At 35.1% G+C, this 18,702-nt stretch overlaps 1 long non-coding RNA gene across 3 annotated transcripts in view; it reads right to left on the bottom strand.

Moving 5' to 3' along the window:
* Positions 1 to 18,702, bottom strand: part of LOC111933407 (uncharacterized) — a 125,643-nt gene that overhangs the window by 23,389 nt on the left and 83,552 nt on the right. For all 3 annotated transcript variants that reach the window (XR_015286498.1, XR_015286499.1, XR_002866683.2), the window contains exons 3-4: positions 4,892 to 4,932; positions 3,986 to 4,062 (exon numbers count right to left, since the gene is read on the bottom strand). This is a non-coding gene — a long non-coding RNA (uncharacterized LOC111933407). The remainder of the gene's footprint in view (positions 1 to 3,985; positions 4,063 to 4,891; positions 4,933 to 18,702) is intronic.

Raw genomic sequence — 18,702 nt, 5'->3', positions numbered from 1 at the left:
TTTTTCCCTTTTGTGGTCTTTATGAGTGTGATGATTTTCTAAGTAAATGCAGTGTGGTAGCTGTTGAAACGCTGCAATTTAGCATGTCAATTAATATGCGTTTGTAACAAGATACCTAATCTTAAATCTTCAGGGATATCATTAAGGGATATCATTACTTGAAGGCTACAGAGAAAGAAAACTTCAAGCTTTAAAATTATGTGTAAAAATAGAGAATGTTAATGGTTTAGGTCTAATTCTCAGTATTTAAGAATAGAAGACATTAAAGTCATCTGTGGACTTTAATCATATTCACTTGTTCACTGATTTTATAGCAAAGACTGCACTGATAACAGGCTAACACTACAGATTTTTGTTATTAAAATTATTTTTCCCCTATAAAGTTTAAATGTAATATTTAATATTTATTTCCCTTCTAAGGTACATATGAATAAAAATATTTATGTGAAAAATTCAGCTTACCTCAATGAGGAAGACTCATCACTGTAAAGCTGTGCTCTTTTTACATGACAGGACCCTAACCTTTTGTCAGTGACTAAGATATGACTGCTGAATATGTATCAGAGATTTCTCAGAGGACCTTCATAGTCATATAAAGATTTGGCCACATCTCACTCCTAACACAGGAATGTGTGCTAGCTTTCAGGATGACCGCCAAAAATCAGAATGAGAAATTATGGAACGTTTCTCAGGCACTTAGCTATTTAATATCATACTAACATTCTTATTTCTTCTCTCTTTCTCCTTTTTTTAAAATATTTTATTCCTTAGAAGTAAATAACTGCTGCTGAAAATTCCTGCAAAAAATAGAAGTCCTGATAAATTTAGCAAATCTTTAGGAAAATAAAAATAGAGTCTTAAAATAGAAAATATATGGCAACTTATTCTTTTAGTGTCTTTCCCAGTATCACCTACAGTAATGTAAAGGCAAAGTGTAGGCAGTTTAGCAAGCTTTCCTCTTACCCTCCTTTTATTTTTTGATTCTTCTATATTATCTCTTATCATGAAGTAGACAAACACTACTACTTGTAAGGCTTAACATTTCCTTTAAATCTGGCAACTGGCACATTGATGCTACTTAAATAATTGTGCAGTTTTGACAAGTAGTTTAAAATGCATGTCAATCAAACAACGAGACTCTTTTTTTCTCAGCTACTTCCACTGTGGACATATGGCATGGGAAAAAAAAATGGGGTACTTGTCATAAGGCTGCACCTACTGGTGTTATCTCCTAAGTAACAGAGCCATAGAACATAGCTTTCAAAATACTGTGAACTTTCCTGGTTTCCTTTTTTGGACTTGATGATCAGACAACTGTCACGCTGTATATTTTACTCAGATTAATTTATACCTAAAATTGGGTAATAATATACTAAAGAGAAGGTCTTGACTTCATCAAAAAAGAAAGAAGCTTTGCCTGTAACTTCAGTAGACTACCTTGAAATGCTGTTTAATGTTTTATGAGTGTCAATTGTGCATCAGAACACAATCATGTGCTGTACCTCTACTGAGAGCACAGTAATAAAAAACTTTCCTAAAAAGTTTATCATCTAAAGCTGTCCATTATACAAGTGACTTTCCAAAAATAAGTCATTTTTAACCAACATGAAACCTCTTATACATATACCTGGGTGTGCAATGATTTCTATAGTATTAAACAAGAACAACAAAATATAAGATATGCAGCACTAGTATGTATTGGAGACTAAACCCTTTTTGCCAGAAATAAATTTTAATTGGTTTAATAGGTCATTTCCATTTCTAGGACAACTCAGACTTCTTGCTATGATTGAGAGCAACACAGGATTTTCAGAAGGGCAGATGATAGCACTAACCCTTTGGAAGGAGTCAATACATGTTTTTCATTGAGAGAAGAAAGAAAAGGACCAAGACGAGTTCTAAGGAATTTATTTCTTTGGCTTCAGAAGTGTTAGGACTAAGGACAGAAAGAAGCAGTAGAAGTTCTGTGGCTGTTGTGAGATATATACATTTTTTGCCTATTGTTCCAATGTCCTACCCTTGTAAATGCCACTTGGTCTAGTTATAACACTGTTTTCATTTGTACTGGAAAGTCAGGAGGACATTGGGCTACCTAGCTCAGGGGTACATGAAAAGAAAGTTGTTTTTCTCTGTATTTTTCATTTTGGTGCCAAATGCAGCTAAACCAGAGAAGATACTTTACCTAATTAGATATATTTAAAGAAATTATTCTCTTTATTAAAGGCTTTAGAGCTAAGCACATAATTAGACCATGCTGTAACTAAGCTCCATTGAATTATAGATCAGTTTGCCTATAGCTAAGAGAACTAAGAGTTTTAATTGCTATATTTTTACCTTCTTATTTTTGTGTTTTTGTCTACAGTCAGGTAAGGATTTATTTTCATGTGTAGAGATTTATGTAGAGAGTCTGAGCAAATGAACTTTGTTGTTGATTATTTTATTTAATTGAATTGTAATCAGAGTTGCCAGTCTGAAGGGCCAGATTCTCAGTAGAACAAATTGAACATGTAATAAATGGATGTCCTTTGGCACCAGATAATATTCTGGGTGCTAGGAAATTCTTTGGTTACCTAAATTCTGTCTTATGTTTCATGGGTTATGAGCAACTGCAAAATTATTTTCTGATATTACATTACTGATTACAGGAAAGGCACAAAAGAAAGGACTCTATCATGTGATCTTGATGTATTAGAAATCCTAGGTAGCATAAAAAAAAAAAAGAAGAAAACGCAAGTAACCTTTAATGTAAAACACCTTCTTCATACTTAGTATAGAAGTATTCCTGGAAGCATTGGTCTGATGCAAGATCTTCCAATGTAGTCTAACCATCAGACTATAAAGTCAAATTTACCCTGCACTTCCTCTCTGGTCCAGTACATCCTTCATTCTTATCTGCCTGGGGACTTGCTCAAAAGAGATACACAGATTTTTTTACACTCCAGTAGACGATTGTCTGAGTATGACATGAAGACTGAAGGCAGAATGCATTTGAGAGCTTTTAGGAAAAGGATGGGGATGAATCTGTGAGTCCAGCCTGCTCAGTGAGTGCACTAAGTAGTGTGCCATGCTGCGTGAGAAACTAGGGAAAGACTTCTCTTTGTCTGTGGTCTAAAACTGACCTACTTTAGATTTGTGTGTGAAGAGCACAGTCCTGCCGTGTTCTGTGGTCTCTGGAAGTGTTTAATGGATTGAGCTTTTGGGGTGATTCACACTTCACTCCTCCAAGTTTCTCAACCTAACCTGAGCTCAGACATGATCTAAGTGCTGAGCTGCTTAAGCCTGCCAAGCATAGGACAGTTCTGGGCACGTGCAGTGACTTAATAGGTACTGAAGAGATTTAACATCAAATGTTAGAGGGCTTACAGAGATTAGGTGTCTCCAGCTCAGAAGGTGAGTCAGGACTTTGCAATTACAATTTCCCCTCTGCAGCCTAAGCTTTATCCTAGTACCTAAATCTTGTACTTTAACCTGCGTTGGATGCACTCTGTATCTCAAATAAAGCAAGCAAAATCTATCACTATGAATTAGCAGGGTTCTTTTTTTCTAGTAGTTAACTGCAGAATCATATTTATTTAGAGAATAAATCTTAGAAACACATGAAATGCTGATCTGTGATCAAAACCCTATAAGTCACATTTCTTTACTTAAGACCCTTCTGATCTAGGAAACAAATATGTATCCATTGCATTGAAGTAGAGAAAAGTCCGAGATAAAATCAATGATCATTTGAATGTGTGGGTTCCTGTTGCTAGAACAAAGCTTACACAGATGATGTATTTTTCTCATTACACAGGTTCCTAAATTGTCCTAGATCAACAACATGTTGATTAAATTGGTTGCATCATATGGGCAATTCACTTTGAATAATTTTCTTTAAACTACATTCATTTGTGTCCAGTAATATTTGTGATTTTTACAGTTAATGGTATGATATTTTAAAACATGCCAACTCTTCTTTGAATCTTTTTCTCACAGTGTTAGTTACCTTAGGATTATTCAGATAAAATTTTTTGCATCCATCCACTGGGAAAGGAAAATGAAGAGTTGAGAAATCAAAAGGATCTGAAAGAAGATAAAAGAGCATTTTCTTTTAAAAATGTATTTATTTTTGTCTCCTTTTTTTTTAAGATCTTTTTCACAGTTCTCAAGCCACAGGCTATTGAAATTTCTAGTGCAAGGATTCACCTGGTGCTGAATAATCACATACGACTTTTGTTTGATCTCTTCGATGTGAAGCTTTTAAGTCAGGCTGCTGAGATCATTGCCTATTGTGCTGACCAATACTGTATCCTTGTTCTTCCCTGCAAGTCTGCATTCATCTGCTGCCTCTGGTCTTGCCTTATATTCAGTTCTAAGCTTTTTTTCAGGCAGTGACTGTGTCATGTGCTTCAAATATATATATGTATACATATATATATCTATATATATCTGTCTGAACTGAATTCTTAAGTATTACTATAGTGCAAATACCAATCGGTAGTTATGTAAAATCATCTATATTTATTTAATGGAATTTATGCAAGAATAAAAACACATATATAATGTTTCTATTACATAATGGCTCTGTAATGATAGCTCTGTATTTGAATGTAATTCCAATTATGAATATTTTAAATAAAATAAAATAAGCTATTTTAACATTCAGCTTTGTGAGAGTTTGAAGAAAAGGGGTTTATTTTTCATAAGAAACTCTCAAAATTGAGACATTCAAAACCAGAAATCCTTTCAGCACTATGTGATTCTGAAAAGTAAGCACAATTCAGAGAAGCAAAGAACTCAATATTTAGTAATTTCTGTTTCTTATATAGTAAGGTTTCATAGGATTATTTTTCTTCAGTATGTGCCTCATGCCCTTCATTCTGACTCTTCCAGAAGTCATGTAGTCACTTACCCAGTACACTCTATATGTTAGAGAAATCCTTCTCCTCTTTCCTGGAAAAAGCAAATATATCGTTAGATCCCAAAAGTACTGCAAATAGATGTAAATTCTAACTGAGGCAGATCAGATTAGAACATGCCAAGTGTTCACTGTCTTTGTAAAATGAGCATAATCTTCTAGATAAAGACAATTATTAATTTATATGCTACAAAGGGCTGAGAAGAATCCCTTCCATTCAAATCATCTGATATTCAGAGATTTCTCATCGGTTTATAAACACTCCACCAAATACATCTGGAATTTTGTATCCCAAAGGCTCATTATGCCTCCAAAAAAACCCAACACCAAAGTACTCACATACTGTCTGCAGAAATTCAAATTAATTTCTTCTATGTACATGACTATATATCTGCACTAAATGGAATTACAGCCAGCAGAATCTCTTCTAAGCAACTTGCTTTTGTTAGAATAATTAGCAATATAAATATTCCAGCGTTCACTTTATTGTTACACTAAAGACTCTACTGGGATATATAAAGACACTAATGGTAAAGTGGATAAGTCAATTTACTGTAATTTTCTCTTTCACATGTTGCATATTAGCTCTTAAAAAGGCTGCGGGTTTATAATCTGCATGAAGACTTAAATCTGCTATACAAATGTGAGATGTAAACTTAAACTGAGAATAAGGGGAAGCTGGCTTGTGTGGATGCAAAATATTGTAACATTAAAGAAGTTTGTTGCAAAAGTTTTCACATTGGCTGCCTATGTCATACTTTCTCTTATTCTTGTAATGTTCTCTGAGAGAATGGCACTCTGGTCTGAGGGTGTGGGTGACCTTTCAGTTCTCATGGGTGTTTGTATCACTTTACATTTCCTACTTATTATGACTCTCAAAACCAAACCATTCATTGCCTGAAAACTAACAGCTCCAGACAGGAAATATCTTTTAGCTGTGTGCAGAGATGTCTCCAGAAGATGGCAATTGGCACTACATATCATTAATATATACCTGTTATTCAAATGAAAAATAAGAAAGATTTAAATGGAATTTAAAACCGTGGCATTTCATTAGCATAGTTGTACTAAGGAAACGATGGTACAGATTTTCTCTTCCACAAAAAAATCTTCAACATTATAAAAACAGTTAAATCAGTTGCAGAAGAATAACCTAACTGTATTAGTCCTTTCCTTTGCAGCTACACAGTTTATTAAAAAAGAAGACTTGGCTGGGGTTTCTGTATTCTGGCACTTACAAAAAGTGGAGGATTTTATTGGCAGTTGGAAGAATTGACTTGAGCTGTACTTTAGACAGGAAAAGCGTAAGACAAAATGAAGGGAAATTGATGCAAAAAAAGCCACTTAATATATTTGGGGTTTTTTCATGTTTTGTCCTAACAGCTTCTTTCATTCAATTGTCTTTTATTTGTTCTTACTTTTTATTCTTTTTTTTTAATACAATTTTAACATATTTTAATACCATTTAATTACATATTGGTTGAGCTACAAGCTTTAATTTCTGTCTTATAGCTCTTAAGACATAGCATTAATTATTTATTTGTAATTATAAGCCAAAGCCATTTTGAGTCAGGTGGTTTATAATTCCACATGGTAAGAAGGAGACTTTTGATTTTTCTACTATCTACATGTAACAATGATTGAGATAAAATGGATACTGCTTATAAATTAGAAGCAAAGGAAACTCAGATAGCATGGCATTCACATCCTGTGGCTTCAGCCATTTAAAAGGCAGATAAGATATGATATTCTAGGCTTTCTAGGTTGGCAGTGATACTTTAGATAGCAAAGAGAACTTTGATTGCGTGCTGCTGTTCGGAAATGGCACTTCTTGGTTGGCATTAGCAGGCAAAATTCTTTTGCATTACCTCCAGCCAGTGAATAAGGAACTCTTCAAACCAGCTAAGGAGTTTTTTTTTCTCTCTTATGGTTCACTCATTATTTTATACAGCATTGGTGTGCATACAGGATCAACACTAAATATATTTGATGACTAAATAATACATTGCAATCCTTGCAATTCATATCATTGCAAAACATCACTTTAGTAATATAAGTAAAGCAAAAAAGCCTATTAAAAGTAAGATGAGATAATAAACAGCATCAACCCTCCTTGTTTATATTGCAGCATTCAGTGCTTATTACTGCTCTGTGTAAAATGCTAAGAAAACAATCATTTCCAGGCTTCATAAAAGCAATGCAAATATCAGCAGGTGTATTAGTGCTATTACCATGGCTGTAAAAGGCTTATTTGAGCAAAATGTTCAGGAAGAAACTCTTATTACTTGGCAATGTTACTGGACCATAATCTTTATACAAAAGCTGAAATCACTAGCTGAAACCATAATTGCCTTAAAGCAAGTATGTATACACAGGAGTTCTTAAAAGGTTGGTAAAACAGCCTAAAGAGGAGCAGGCATCTTCTGCTCATCAGTTACAGTGCAAGTAACAAACCCATGCTGGGCAAAGTGGATTTCTTCTGATGAAAGCTACCCCGTTGAGCTTCTTGGAGACACAAATAAAGGTGTCTCTGGATTAAAATACATTTCAAAAGAGGCCATTTCGTAACCTGAAGCAGAACTGGAAATGGAAGGAGTGAAACAGGTTCATCAGATAACTACTGCTACCAGTCTGAATTATTGATTGTAAACTTATTAGTCCTATTGTAATCGATGATAACTGGTCTGCAGATAAAATTTTTCACTGTCTGTATTTATACAGCTGCTACTGGCTATAGTTGAGTAACTCAGTCTTGTGTAATTCCACTGGTGATGCGTAAGAAGTTCAGACAGAACCAACAGAGAATATAGACAGAATTTTTTTTCACTTGCTTATTTCTTTGAGAAAGATCAGATCAGTTATTAGGGGGCTGAAGTGAAGGAAAGAAGGAAAAAAAGAAAAAGTAAAAATTAGTAAAAATTAAACAAATATTCACTAAACATGCACAAATTCCAAAATTTCTGGATAAAAATATAAAGATACCATTGTGCTAAAAATTGGAGAAATATATAAAACTAATTATAGCAACAAGCATATTGTCCATAACTCATAGACAAAGGAGCAAACAATGTGGATAATACACAAGACACTGAACACAGATCTTTCAGATGGTATAAATCAATTTGCACTTGGTATAAACAATGGATAATTTTTCAGCTTTAATATTTTGGCCAATTTTTTTTTAGATTAAAAGAAATAAAGAAAACCATACATTTAATGCCAATTATGAAGTCTTGAACTTTTTAATTTATACTTGGATAAGTAAGGTACCAAATAAACCACTCCTAACTCAATCTTAATCCAAAGGTAAAGAATGGTCAAAGTAATAAATGTGACTGAGTGATGAATTACTTTTTATCTTCTGTTTAAATGTATTTGAATAGCATAATGAATTATAACAGTCCTAATAGTGTGCAATTAATCTTTAGAAGGATAGCAGTAACTGTAAAATAGAGTAAAAATTGATTGAGAAAAAAAAATCTAAAATCAATTTATTCTTAAACTATAATCCATTTACACTGAATATGGAGATTGAACCTTGAACCTAAACTTCAGTGTTACTGAGCACAAGAAAAAGGAGATCAGCTGCCAAGAACAAACTAAAATGAATGAATAATGATGAAAATTCTGAATGTATGCTTTGCTTTTGGAGAAGAAAAAGGCAACTGAAGGTGATAGAGATTACATCAAACTGAAATCTGACAAACCACATCTGCTACCAAAAAAACTCCCACCAAAACCCAACCACAAAGCACTCTGAACCTGCAAAACTGGAAATGCACCTGTGAACCTTAGAGTTGATTCACTGTGGTTTGTATTTTTCAAATAAATAATAAAAAAATATGTTAGACAACTGTTCAGATCACAGAGCAGGACAATTAAAGCAACTCAATGCCCACTTCCAGTCACAGATTTCTCCACTGCTGAAGTTCTCTAAAGATGTGGTGTCAGCAATAATTAAATCAATAATTAGGCATCTGCAAATTATGATGGAAAAACCTGGAAAACTTCCTGGAAATAAGTTAACCCCTACAAGTATCTCAAAGTTATTAGTCACTGGATAGGTTCAAGCATTTTAATGCATGAGACTTGACCATGAATTTTACAAGAGCAAGTAATTTTGCAATAGTTGAAGCAATAGAGTATTTTACAGAAATCATTTTCAAGGTCTTCAGCTTCTCTGAGTAATGGATTTTAAACTACAACCTGAGATCTTGAAAATTGATTTTACTTTTTTTTCTTCCCCCAAATAACCAGTGAACAAAAACATTTCTTGAGTTATAACCTGAAAACCAATGCATCTAAATTATTAGCACCACCGGAAAGCCTTCTATCTACTGAGAGGTAGCATTTTAAGGTAAATGCAAATGACACAGAACATTGAATTATTATTGTTATCAGCAAACATTGGAACTAGCAGAAGGACAGACTCTTGTTCTCCCTTAGAAGTCGAGTAGAACATCTTAAGGTCAAAGTTGCTAAAAATGACACGGTTAAGATGTTGCTACATCTTGACCCTCTATACACCAAATTATTCAAAATACCAGGAGATAATTTTGCCATACAATTGCCTACAAGAGCTTTTCAAGTAGTTAAATGTGGTTAGAAGCCATTTTCTATCATTAAAGCATCCACATTTCTGATTTCTGTAAGAATTTGAAAAATAAAACCCATATGAACTGACAGAAGCTAAAAGGATGTTTTGGAACCTCAGCCAAACTTTTGCTCACATTTAATTTTATGGGGAGGTGACACATATCTGTACTGGTTTCATCTGACTTTAAATTGGAAAGATATTTTTATGCAGTCTAATGTGTTTTCTTTATGGATATTCCTTTTTAAAATGCCTTATTCAGAGCTCTTGGGTCAGAGAAGAAAAAGGGCACATATAGGAAATTTCTACAAGAAGTTGTCTCAAAATATAAGGCTTGAACCCTAAACAGGGTTTTGGTATGTTTTTGCCAGATTAGGGTTTTTTATGAGGGTTCTTTGGCTGAGTCTGGCTCATATCTACATTCCCTCAGTGTTCGAAAACAGAAGTTAAACAAGACAGATTTCAGGTAGGAATTATATGTATATAGGTAAATTAGGGAAACAAACAAGATATTTCTTCTGTATATAATAATTAAAGACTGATTTTTCTAGGCAGAAACTGCTGAGGTCTCATATTAAGACAACCAAATAAATATGGGTAAGATCAGCTATTTCCCTAACTGTTAAACACAAGTATTTAAGTGAAAAAAACTAACAAAAAATTAATGAAAATTAGGTTGGAGTAATTACTGAAGCTTTTTAGAGGTCTGAACAAAAGCCTCTCCTCAGATAGGTATGCAGAATCTAAGTTCTAGTGGCCAGAGGCAATGATATAATTCATATAATTTTGGCTTATGATAAGAACAAACCAGTTCCAAACAATTTTGTTTTCTCTGTGTCAGAAAAACAATCTTTGATGAAAAGTGGAAGAAATATATGTAATACATATAAGATAATATATATGCATACATTAATTTCTTTTTTTTTTTACTTGATGACTTCATAAGAAGTCATAAGTTTCATAAGAAAGCATTGAACTGGATGGAAAACTGGTTTTAAAAGGAGAATTTTGATAGTAAAATAATTATTTTTACTGTTCATTATGAAATTTGAGTCAGTTATCTGATGATGACCGCAGAGATTTGTCTTGGACCAGTATCATTATTATTTAAAAATTTTGACTGACAGAATTTCAACAGTCAGTATAGAATGTGTTTCAAGCAAATCAGAGAACAAAAATTCAGCAATTCAAAAGCACTGTCCAACTTTCAAGTTATTAAATAAAATAAGAAATGAGAACGATGAGATGTCAAGAAAAAAAACCCAAAACTGACTGTGGGAAATTTGAAAACTGTCTTATCTAGGGGAAAGACAAGGAAAAGCCCAAGATGGACTGAAAGGGGTGATGCTAAAACAATTTTTACTTGGTTCAGAGGTCCAGCTGATTTACCATTCATTTTGCATTTAACACTAGCCATTAAAAACTGCTTGGGGAAGGGTATATGAAGGGAAGTAAGATGGACTGACGTCTCCCTAGTATATTCTCTGAAAATATACCAAGACTGAAATTGCAGATTTGGGGTAAATGCCAAAAAGAAACTGCTAACAGAGTTCAGGGAAGTTTCAAATCATATCAGGAGACATTTCTGTAACAGTAGGTTAGGCAAATGTTTATGAGAGAACATAGTTAATCCTGGAATGAGTCAGGATACGAATCAAGGTCTTGAGATTTCTTTCAGACATATGGTTCCATATTTTCTCAGTCATCTTCCAACCATCTTCCTGGTTTTATTTTTTTTTTTAATTTTTTGGCAGAAAACATATGATGTGTTTTATGAACAAACCATGTGCAATGTTTGGCTGAGAAAGATGAAGTGAAGAGGTTACAGTTCTTCTCAGGTGGAATATGATTCAAAACCAGACTAGACTGAAAATAAGAAGGTCTTTTCAGAAAACTAGATGAGCTTCAATATTTGTTCTGGAGATGACACTTGAATTTGAAAAAAAAAGTGAATGAAGCCCTAAGGGGAATTAAATGAGAATTCAGACTTCACTTGGGAACATATCAAAATAATATTTTAAGACAAGTTTTGAAGAGAACTATTTTTTCATACAATAAATAAGAATTTTATTCTCCCCATTATTCAGCACAACTCTATGCATTTTACTGTCTTCTTTCACCTACTATGTTAGTAAAATCTCTCTTTTTTTTCTCTATGCTGGTCTTCCATACTTGCAGATGTAGGACCAGGCACAGTACGTTTCTCCTGCATCATATGCCTTCTTGCTAATAACTGAATCTTTATCTATTAAATTAGAAATCATTTGTGTACAGGAAGTCAGCTAAACAAAGTTGTATTCATCACATTATAATTATATCATAGATAATTCTCAAGGCACGGCTAAAAATATGCAATATATAGCTGAAATTATTAAAGCTTCATATAGAACTTTTCTTGAGCAATTTTCACACGGCCAGACACCAGACTTACAGACTTCTTGACCTTGTATGAAATTATACAAGGGGCCTGAGAATACTCAGAGTTGGCTGATGTCAATGCAAGGCCTTTCTTAGTGATTTTTGAATGTGAATCTGAAAATCATTTGGAATGTCCTGGAAATCTGGAAAAGTTTCAGTTGACTGGAAGTGGGCTAGTGTTGTCCAAATTTTGAAGGGCAAGGATTATCCTTGAAACTACAGGCTTGTCAGTCTCGTTGCAGCACACAGCTGGATAAACACCTGATCACTCATGTGGTGGGTGAGCAACCCGTGGGTCGGGCACAAAGGGTTACAGTGAATGAGGTGACATCAGAGTGGTGACCTGTCACTAGTGGGGTTCCATGCTCTACTGTGTTCACTGTGCTCTTCAACATGTTCAGAAATGACTTGGACAAAGGACTTGTAGGATTACTAAGTAAATTTGCTTGTGAAACTAAACTGTGAGGAGCTGCTGGCTCCTTCAAAGGCAGAGAGAACCTGCAGAGAGACTTCAACAAATTAGAGAGATGGGCAGTGACCAACCGTATGAAATTCAACAAGAGAAAGCGCCAGATTCTGCACCTGGGATGAGGCAATCTTGGATGTATGGACAAACTGGGGAATGAAACACTGGAAGGCAGAGCCAGCTTGCCAGGAGAGCCAACTCTGTCCTGAGGGGCATCAGGCAAGCATGGCCAGCCAGCCAAGGGAGGGGATTGTCCTGCTCTGCTCTGAGGCACAGTGCTCTGTGCAGTTCTGGGCACCACAATATAGGAAAGATGTTAAGCTCTCAGAGAGTGTCCAGAGCAAGGACATGAGGATGGTGAAGGGCCTTGAGGTGAAGCTGTATGAGGAGCAGCTGAGGTCACTTGGTCTGTTCAGCCTGGAGGAGACTGAGGGGAGACCTCACTGCAGGCTGCAACTCACTCATGAGGGGAAGAGGAGGGGCAGACACTGATCTCTTTGTGGTGCCCAGTGACAGGACCCGAGGGAATGGCCTGGAGTGGTGTCAGGGGAGGTTTAGGTTGGTTCTTAGGCTCTTCAGCCAGAGGGAGGCTGGGCACTGGAGGAGACTACTTAGGGAAGTGGCCACAGGTAATAGCACCAAGCCTGACAGCAAGGATAAAGCTCTCAGGCCCTTGGTGTGATTCTTACAGGTGTCCTGTGCAGGGCCTCAGGGCCAGGAGTTGGACTTCAATGATCCTGGTGGGACTCTGAACTCAGCAGATTCTAGGAATATTAAAAAAAAAAAAAAAAAAAAAAAAGAATCAAACATTTTATTTGGAGGAGATTAGCTGCCCTTTGCAATTCCATAAAAAAACATGTTGTGGAATAATAGCTTTCTTTATCTCTCATTACTTCTATAAAAGGTTTTTCTCCCTCCCATAATTATGGAAAATCTGATGCCAGAAAAAATGAACTAAACCCCACCTTGACATGTATATATTGATGCTAATCAAGGCTAATCAGGATTGTCCCTGTAGCACATAGCAACATAATAGTTTTTCTAAACAGAAGTATAGTTTACAGGTCTTAATTAACTCTTTTAGAGGCATTGACATGTTGAGGTTCAACTACTTATGCTTTTCTGAGTTTTATTTCCACAAACTGAGATTTTATAACTACACAAACATCTTTACCTTAATTGATTTCCACAGAATTAGAGAATCACAGAATATTCTGAGTTGGAAAGGACAGACAAGGATGTTCGAGTCTAATTCTCATCTTTGACACTTTTTCCTTGATTTCCCAACAAGGATAAGAATTTTTTTTGATCTTATCATTCATGAAGAATTTTCATTGGTGCAAACTACTTGACATATTTCCTTTTTCTTTCATGTCTAGTATCTACTTTTCGTGTTTACCAGTCCTTAGCCAGCTGATAAGTAATACAGGATTAACCCTTTGCCAGACATGTTACATAAACAATTTTTGCATATGATGAATGCTCAGGTGATGAATGTTTCTTCAAAAAAGCAATACCTGTCATGAGTCTCAATATTGATCTTACGGTGACAAAAACCAGAAGTTCCACCAGAAGTTGAGTCAGGACTTCTTTACTGTGCAGGTCACCATGCACTGGAAGAGATTGCTCAGAGAGATTGTTGAATCTCCCTCACTGGAAATATTAAAGATGAATCTGGGTGCAATCCCGTGCCATGCACTCAGTGATGACCCTGCCTGAGCAGGGAGGTTGGACCAGATGACTTACAGTTATCATTTCCAACCTTACGCTTTCTGGGATTCTGGGATTCCCTGACATATATTAGCAGAGGATTACACTTGCTTTTCTGAAGCATGGCTTCAGATTTATTTATGCTATTCTTCCTACAGAGCCAGATTGTAAAAATGTGAAGTTTGAGGAAAGTGCTTAATGATACTTCATGGAAAGTAAGGCTGCTTACATACATCACAATGCCTACTATAAGCATTACCTACTCCAATTCACTATGATATATCATTATCCTATGTGTTAGATACTGATACTGACCAGTAGACAAATTGAAGTGCTTTTAGAAATGTATCTATTTGATTTTAAAGAGGTGCTATATTTCACAAAATGCTTTGAAGAATTTGTAACTATATTTTTTGTTTTTTGAAACAAATTCATATATTTACATTGATTATCTACAGTAGTTTTGAACATTGCTTAAATTTATTCTATAAATATTTTCTCACTTAGATGACTGCAATATAAGTGTAAATGAAACAGCCTCTGTTGGTTTCAGAGAAATCTGGAAAGGCTCACACTATGCTCTGTATTGAGAGCTGAGACATCACTTTCCATGGAACTTATGACAAGGTGGTGGAAAATTTTAGCTATATTTTGGCTGCTTCATCCAGGGAAAAGAATACCATTGCCAAAATCAATTCCCTCTGCAATTCTTTACCTCTGTTATCTGCACTATTCTGCCTGTTATCTTTTTTCTCTCCCCATTGTTTTGGTTGGCAAGGGAAGCACAGGTCACTCCGCAGTGGCACCTGAACACAGCTGCACAGGCTGCTCCTCGCACTGACGAGCTGATTACACAATAGTGAGAAATCGAAACGCACATTTCCTGCTGAGCTGAAAGGTATCACTTTCAACAGAAGGGCAACTAACTCAAAGGGGTAATAGAATCCTTCACATTCATATCCCTTTGTAAAAGGAGCCGGTGCATAAGTTGTGTCTATGGTAAAATTTGTTGAGGTCTGATTATTAAGCAAGCTGACACAATGGGAGGAAAAATGTTTTAGTGGACACAAAAAGTGTTCTGATCAAATGAAATACAAGCCCCATCAATAATGGCTTGAAAGACACTGTTTTACTGCCTGCACCAAATGTGTCTGTTTTTTGAAGACTGCCTAGGTAAAGGTGAATTACACTGCTCAAGCATTTAATGCTATGTTTTCCTGTGCATGACTTGGCATAGATTATAACAGTGGACTGAAAACATAGTGTTCTGAGGAATATTTGTTATAATTTTCTAGCAAGATAATTTGAATTTGTTTCCCAAGCAATCGGTTTCTTTGGATAAGAGAATCAGAAAATAATTTCTCTGAATTGGAATTGATAAAATGCCTTTTTCTAAGCCAGACATGCAAGTCATTACTGATTAAATTATGTATGAAAATAATAAGGGTGAATTATTTTCTCATTGCTTTGTTTTTTTTCTTTTTCATAGGTTCTCTTATGTTTTATAGACAGACCAAGAGATATGCTTCACTTTTGAGTCTTTATAATCACTCTGCTTAGTTGAGCTGTCAGCTGCTTGAAGAAATACACCAAAAAAATCTTCTAAAAACATCTAAAGCTTTGGATTTAACTGAAAGATCTTATTTCAGGAAAAACCCACGAGAATTATATTAAGAGTTTTGTAAGGTAATTTTTGCAATTTAGCAAAATCAGGCAGGTTGAAATAGAAGCATGTAGGTTTTTGTGCAACTACTCAGTTGCAGTGGTTGTTGTTTGACCTTTTCCAAATAAAATCTGACTTAATTTTCACTTTCCCATAAGGTAAAAATATAGATTTAACTGTGGCTCATTATGTCTCTTCCAAGCTGTATGTTTATTACAGCTGCAGAACTATTTGTTTATCTGTCAGATGTCTTCATTCATATTTAACTTGTCTCCCAAGGGAACCTCCTTGAGATTTTGATTTGTCCAGATATTTCTTGTTGTACATTTCTTAATATCTCTTGCCAACTTAGTTTTACCATGCAAGACACAGCAATTACAGATGCTAAGAGAAAGCTTATTTCCCTCAAAGTCCAGAGCAGATTATTATGGGAAACTCTTGATATTTTCCAGGCATACAAGTTTCAGAGGAAATACAAAGAAAATAGTATCAAGAAAAGCTCTTTTGCACTTAACTGCTCCAATAACATAAGTGGGCAATTGGCTTGAAGATCCAGGTCCATCATGAAGTGAATGGTATCCATTTATATCAGAATCAAAACTGATGTGTTTATCTCGGTCATTACTCCTGCTTATGGATGCTAGAGACAGGGCAGACAGGAGACACATGTAAGTTTAAAGCCTCAGAGTGAGAATGCTCTCATGAAACCATATGCAGTATGCTCTCAGAGCTTATGCCAAAAAAAATATGTAATCTTACTTTTCATTTCTCACATTATCTTTATGGAAAAAAAAAATGTTATGGCAAAAAAAGCAAAGCCTTTGAGATTTATCTTTGGTTTTATTTACTTTCCATGACTCTTGTCCATTCTCTCGTCTTAAGATTTGATAAAAGTAAAATTAAGCTTAAAAATTATATACATATACTTTTTGAGCAATACATTTCTTTCTCTTTTTTTACAGTTAGTTTATGTTTCTCACACATGGCCTTGCTTCATACACAGCCTTTTGTCTTCAGGAGAAAATAGCATAATGTTCCATAAAATGCCTGGTTAGCATGAGCATTTCAGCTCTTGAAGTATTTCTTTACACACTTCTCCATGGAGTAAAAAGTTTTTCAGTCATTGTGGATCAGATTCTATCTTTCAGGAAATGCTTCATCTTACAGAGGTGGCTAGGAATTCTCTTCCAGGTAAAGTCACCTAAAATTGGATGTCTTCAATACGAGCTGATGTGTAATTTACCTTAAAGTTAACAGAACTCTAGGCCTTGATGCAGTTGCCTAGGCATAGGCATTCAATATTGTCTGAGGTGCTCTAGAGTCTGAAGTTCCACCTGCCACCTGCAGAACATCCCTGTTTAGGTTTTGTGACTTGCCCATGGCCTCCTCAAAGGAGCCAACATCCTGGAGCATCCAAGGTGGCACCATGGCTGGAAACCTGGGTTCAGGCTACACAACCCACATCATAAACAATACAGCCACTAAAGTCTTGAAAGAACTGAAGTAACTCATCCCTGCATATTCCCTTGGCTGTGGATTAATCTGTTCTGTAATTTTTGTTCAGTAGATATCCATAAATGGAAGTTTAGGCATATGAATATATATGCAAATATTGACATTTATATGTCTTCATTCCAAACTGATTCCCATCCTGATTATTTGCCAAATACTAACTTGGAGAGGCCTTACGGTGCCTCCCATTTTTCTTTTAAATGTTAAAATTAAAACTTTTAGAAATCAATATGTGATTTCAGTATGGGGTAGAAACACAAAATCCATTTGCATGTCAGGAGTCAATTTGAGTAGGTGTGACACGTTGCCTCAGAAAGATACATCTCACTGATCTTCAGTTTAACCAGTTCTTCTTGGGAGCTGAGGTACACTGAGAAAATGTGTCTCTCTGCAAGCAGCTAAAGAGCATTCTTTTGCTCACAAAGAAAATGCTAGCTGGCAGCTCCTCAGTTGTTTTTGTCTTATGAGAAGAGAGGAATTAGGTCATTCTATGGGACACTAACCAATTTGGAATAGAGAGTTGGAGGGATCCATTTCTGAAATTCTTCCAATGTGGTTACGTAGCCAAAAATTTTAGAATTTTAAAAGCTTTCTAAAATAATGTAAAATTACAACAGGGGTCTTCCAATAAATGTTTTGAAATTAAATCTCCTGTAGCTGAATCAAAAAACGTAAAAATTTAGATTTAAGGTCTCCTTCATCTAAAAGAATTTTTACCTCTTCATATTCTTACCAGTAGTGGTTAAGTGAAGCAAAATAATGAGAAAAATGAATATAAATTAATATTAGTATTTTAATCATAAGACAAAATTATCAGTGTAATCCTTAAATTTGCAGAATACTTAAAAGTTCACAAGGGCTCATTGATCAGCACTGAAGCTTGATTAGGTGAACATTTGAATCAGCAAGGCATCCAGGCAGACTGTGAAACATTTAGAGCTCATGTTCCATTTCAAGTCGTGTCTCAGACTCTTACAGTGATGTGCAATAATCTGAGAGAAATTTTTGACTGTCTTGCAGACATGATTTTCACAAGAAAATTTGAGATAAAATACATTTAAGGGGCATCCTGAACAGACACTAATTGATCATTGAGTTAATTGGAAGTGTTGAAGCTATTTTAAATTACAGAAAAACTAATCAAGATTTATTAACCATAGGTAACAAATCCATTTGGGAGAGCTCTGGAGAAATAAGATAATCTGATTTGATAATTTATTGCAGAGGAAGACTATCACTCACAAAAAATGTCCTTTCAAAGCTCTCATTTGTGCTCCTCATTGTAATTATTGCTGGTTTGTAGAAGTTCTGTGGTGTGTCAAGCTCCACTGCTTAATCTGGACAATGTAATTCTCAAACAAATTTTTGATAAACAATTTAAATCTAAGTCTGTCAATAGAGAACAGCAATGTTAGACTATTCATATTTATAAAATTTCTCTA

This window comes from Cyanistes caeruleus, chromosome 4, assembly GCF_971803275.1.
Source record: "Cyanistes caeruleus chromosome 4, bCyaCae1.hap1.1, whole genome shotgun sequence".
Taxonomy (NCBI): domain Eukaryota; kingdom Metazoa; phylum Chordata; class Aves; order Passeriformes; family Paridae; genus Cyanistes; species Cyanistes caeruleus.
The sequence above is the reverse complement of the archived record's forward strand: the minus strand, read 5'-3'. Positions and strand labels throughout refer to the sequence as shown.